Source organism: Orycteropus afer, unplaced genomic scaffold, assembly GCF_000298275.1.
Source record: "Orycteropus afer afer isolate SDZICR_OR568_19922 unplaced genomic scaffold, OryAfe1.0 scaffold00076, whole genome shotgun sequence".
NCBI lineage: Eukaryota > Metazoa > Chordata > Mammalia > Tubulidentata > Orycteropodidae > Orycteropus > Orycteropus afer.
In genome coordinates, this window is record NW_006921663.1 from 7,331,445 (window position 1) to 7,336,736 (window position 5,292).

A 5,292-nucleotide genomic window follows, 5' to 3' on the forward strand; every position below is an offset into this window, starting at 1 on the left:
AGCTTAAAGGCTAATGGAGGAGAAAGGTAGTCACACACCAATGAAACCCACCATGCTCAGATGCCCCAGGCCTATAGGGGTGAGGGTGCAGCATAAGGCAATATCCCAAAGATACCCAGAGCTCCCCACACAGTCACATAGCCAGCCTGGGAGGACTGGCAGGGAATGGTGAAGGGCTATAGCCAGGATTTGCCAATCAGGGCCTCAGTGTTCAGTATCCATGGAGTCCAAATATTTAGCCTCAATGATTCTGGCCAGCAGGTTGTGGCAGATGGAGATCATGATAATCATGATGAGGCGAAAGATCACCTTCTTATAGGGCATGGCACTCATGCCAAAGACACAGAGCAGCAGTAGCTGCAGGATCTGCAGGCCTGTAAAGTAGTGGATATTCTTCTCTGGAGGTCTCTGGATGTAGTGCATGGGCAGGTATGCAGTCTGGTCCTTCAGCAGCAGGGCCACTTACTCAAAGAACTGATTGCAGTCAATGGAGGTGCGGGCGATGGAAAGGAAGAGGCCATAGAGCACAAGCTTGGGGACTCACTGCAGCAGGAAGGGCAGCAGGAGCAGTGAAAGGTCCTCTACGATGCTGGCATCAAGTGACATCAATTGCATCTCCTTCATGCTCACAATCATCTCATAAATGTGCTCATATGCCATACGCTCCTTCACAAACACTAAGGCCTGCATGTGTAGCAGGGAGTGATGGTAGGTGGTGTGGATCCAGGGCATCCTTAACTGAGACAACCTGGTATTGATAAGGATGATGGTCTGGAGGTCTCAGTGGTGAAGGCAGTGCCCTTCTCTGATGCATTAGCCGAAGCAGCCACTAAGTTCTACTGGATGAAAAAGAACATGGAAAGCAGGAAGCCAAGGTCCATGGCACTGGGGTGATTCTCACTGGGGTGTAGATGAACTTGCTCATCTCCATTTCCCAGAAGCTGTAGGGGCTGATGAGAGAGAAGGTGAACACTGCAATGGGCACAACAAGTCTGACAAAATCTCTTTCATGAAGGGGGTGTAGGTAGTGGTGTCTCTTGAAATGATAGAGGGTGTAGACCAATCAGAGTGTGCTCAGCATGATAAGGAGGTTGAGCATGGCTCTGTTCCTTCTGCATGCACATTGCTGTCCTATGTAGTCAGCTCTGGCAGTCTGGTCAGGAGGCTGGTTTTGAGGTCAGTATGGAGGCTGGTGTTGAGGACCAGCAGGCTAAGCAGGGAAGCAGTCTTCCCCATGTTGTAGTTAGCAGAGTGGTGTCCATATTAGCACTTCCTGAAGATTTTGACCATGTCCATGAGAGCATCTAGCATGAATGTGATAGAGCAGAACAAGGCAATAATCTCTTCTGTCGACCTCTTGAAGAGCATCTCTACTAGACTGAGGTTGAAAAATGCCTAAAGCTCAAGGAAGAAACTGTTCCATAGGGCCATCCATGCATAGAAAGCTTTGAAATCCAGCTGATAGTCATCACAGATACCTTGGATCACATGGATGTAGAGAGCCAGTAGAGCAGTGATCAGCAGCACCACCAGCAACTGTCCAGAGAAGAGTGCATATAAGAGGCTTCCAATCCTCTATCTTGCAATGGCCTTCTGCACCTCAGTGGATCCTTTTATGTTCTCATTGTTGAGGGAACCAAACACAATGGTGGTCAGGTGTCAGACCAAGTAGAGGAATATGATGGTGGTGACGTATTTGCCCACAGCCTGATGGTCCCTGATTATGTCATCTGTAAATTCAGTGCATACACAGGGAACCTCTGTGCAATATTTTCCTGGATGCCTTTCCCTATTAATAGGAAGTCCTTGTGCTTCAAGGGCTTGTGGCTGATGGAATATTTTCTGTAGTACTTGCAGAAGACTTCCACCAATGCTGGCTCACCATGGTGAGGAGATACCTCTGGACCACCAAGATCTCCTTGAACACCTCCACCTGCAAGTCTCCAGGAACTTCTGGTGGAAAGTGATGTCCAAGAACATGGTGGCAAATGTACTACCCACTTCCGTTGCCCTCTTGATGTTTCTCATCTTAGGAGGAGCCAGCACCAGTATGACACACCACACCTCACAATAATCCTTCCCCCCAGTTCTGTGGGTGAACCAGGTGGCTGATGCACATGTGCTGCCTCAGCAGGGTCTTGATGGTTACAGATGATGCAGAGCCATGACTGCTGTTACTGCACCCTTGTGACTGTGGCTGTGACCTCCTAGATAGTATCCAACAGCAGATCTATGTAACCCTCTGGGGGAGACCAGGGTCAATGAAGAATAGGGCCATGAACAGGTCCAAGTTGCAGCCAGAATTGGTGTGGTTGGGTCCTAGGAGAAGCAGCTTAACCTGGCCCACAGCACATCACACAGGGAGGTAGCTGTATTGTTCAAGAAGAGGAAGGAAAATTGCTACATAGGGGATTTCTGGTAAGATGGTGGAATAGATAGACAAGCTACCCAGACCCTCCTCACAAAGAAAAGAGAAATCAACTGACAGAGATACAGAAGATAATCCCGGAACCCTGAGCTCTGAAAGGAAGTACGCAGAACTGGATTCTGCACCAACTAGTGGAGAAACCTCAATGAAAGCAGTGAGTATGAAGAAGTCAGAGCAGCGGACTGTCAGCTGCTCAGATGGGAGCAACAGCCTGAATATTTTCAAGTGGTGTTGGGGCCTGAGACTTGATGTAAAGATCAGCCCTGTTTGACAAGAGCTTCAGGGATGACTGTGCTGGTGACCTGTAAGAAGGGAAACAGCAAGGAGTGAGACAACCTGAGCTGTGGACTTTTCACTGTCCAGAGGGCACAGTCATTTTGATTGTTTACAAACAGGGGCCATTTTGGATATTTAAAGTGACTGAGGGTACAGCCATTTTGAATGTTCACAAGTGGCAGCCATATTGGATTTTAAAGTGACAGCATTCTCATTCAGATTCCAGGGACCTAAGAATAGGCTTTGTTTGCCAAGAATGACAGAGACATATGGGAGTCTGACAATGGGAAAAGAGAAAGGTAGTGAGTGTGTAAGCACTGCCAACTAACAGAGGAGCACAGTGCCCTACTTACTTAGATAACATCCAAATAAAACAAAGAAAATGAAAATTGTGGGAAAGTCACTCCCACATACAATCACTAATTAAATATAAATACAAAAGGTCACAATGCCTCAGAGACAACAAAGCATCACAGTCTACACAAAGAAGTAAGATATACAAGGAGAAACAAGGCACCAGGATACAGACCCAGAACACGTTCGTGAGGAAGAAGCAACATTGGAACTCCCTGACTAGGAATTCAAAAGAATTATATTTAGGTACCTTCAATGGATTGAGAGAAAGATCTAAGAAAACATTGACAAAAAGAAGGAAAATGAAGAGAAAATCCTAGAGCAATTTCAAAAGACAATACAAGAATAAAATGACAAAATAAATGAAAAATTAGAAATGATACAAAAACTACAGCTAAAAATCCAGAAGATTAATACTAAAATTTCAGAAACAGATAAAACATTGAATGAGCAAAGAGTAGAGTTTATCCAATGGAAGACAGAATTGGTGAGATTGAGGACAAATACCTCAATATTTTTTGGAAAGGGATCAATCAGAAAAAAGATCAAAATAAAATGAAGAGAGCCTAAGGTTCATGTGAGATACCCTCCAAAGGAATAACCTATGTGTAATTGGAATTCAGGAACAGGTAAAACCACAGAGAAAATTGTCAAAGATTTGTTGGAAAAGTATTTCCCTCGTGTGATGAAAGATAAGAATACATCCATTCAAGAAGTCCAATGAATCCTAAGCAGGATAGACCCCAAAAGAAACTCACCAAGACATATTGTCATCAAACTCACCAAAACCAAAGACAAAGAAAGAATCCTGAAAGCAGCATGGGAAAAACAAAAGTTACCTACAAAGGGTGACCAATAAGACTAAGCTCAGTTTTCTCAGCAGAAACCATGCAGGCTAGAAGACAGTGGGGTGGTATACATAAAACGCCGAAAGAGAAAAATTTCCAACAAATAATTATATGTTGTTTGTTGTTGTTGTAATGTGCCATCACGTCAGACTCAACTCATAGCAGCCCCTCCTTGGGTTTCCAAGGCAGCATTGCTGCAGAAGTAGAATGTCCCATCTTCCTTCCAAGGAGTGGCTGGTGGGTTTGAACCACCAGCCTTCTGGTTAGATATATCCAGCAAAATTGTCCCTCAAATATGGTGAAATTAGGACATTTCTAGGTCAGCAGAAATCAAGGGAATTTGTTAAAACCAGAACAACCTTACAAGAGATGCTAAAGGGACAGAGAACCAACAACATCAAACAACTGACCATTAATACACATGATGATGTAACTCAGAAAGCAACCTGGTTATGGAATTATCTCCAAAGTAATTAAACCTACAAGATTGTAAACAGGGAACCAGAGATATCAATTGATGAACGAGGACAATTACAAAACAAAAAGAGGGAAAAAATTGTGTAATTACAGAACTTATAAATTGTAGGGAAGTCAAGACAACTGCAAGATAGAATGAGCTGTTCTAAACTTGGAAAGAAAGTTCTAAATCATCTCAAAGAAACATGATAAACCTTCACATCAAAGTAAAAAAGAGGACCAGCACAAAAATATTTAGCAACTACTAAAACAATAGCAATGAAGGAAGTGATAATATGATTCATAAACAAAAGGAGCTCAGCACAGAAAAACATATACATTATGCTGAGTGAAATAAGTTAATCACAGAAGGACAAATATAATGTTACTTCATTATTGTAAAAAGTCAAGGAAAGTTTTATACATGGAAGGAAACTTTCTTTGTTGGTTACAAGGGGTGAGGGGAGGGGATGGAACACTGTAAAAAATGCATTGACCCATGTCACTTTTAGTTTTGTGTATTTCACTATACATAAATTATATTTCAATAAAATGTATTTAAAAAAAAAAGAAAGAAAAAAATGCTATATAGAGACAAGTATTAAAAAAAAAAAGAAATTAAATGGGTGATGTTACAACAGAACCAACTGAAATTAAAAGAATAATAACAGAATACTATGGAGAACTGTACTCCAACAAATTTGAAAGCCTAGAAGAAACTGTCAAATTTCTAGAAACATGACATACCTAAACTAACACAAACTAAAGTAGAAAGATTGAACAGACCCATAACTTAAGGAGAAATTGAACAGGTCATAAAAATTACAAATGAAAGAATTCCTGGCCCAGATGGCTTCATTGGAGAATTCTACCAAAAATTCAGAGAAGACTGAACATTGAGTCAAGAATGATAAATAAATGGCATCCAAA

At 42.2% G+C, this 5,292-nt stretch overlaps 1 pseudogene; it reads right to left on the reverse strand.

Moving 5' to 3' along the window:
- Positions 1-204: 204 nt before the first annotated feature.
- Positions 205-5,292, reverse strand: part of LOC103197336 — a 75,119-nt pseudogene continuing 70,031 nt past the window's right edge.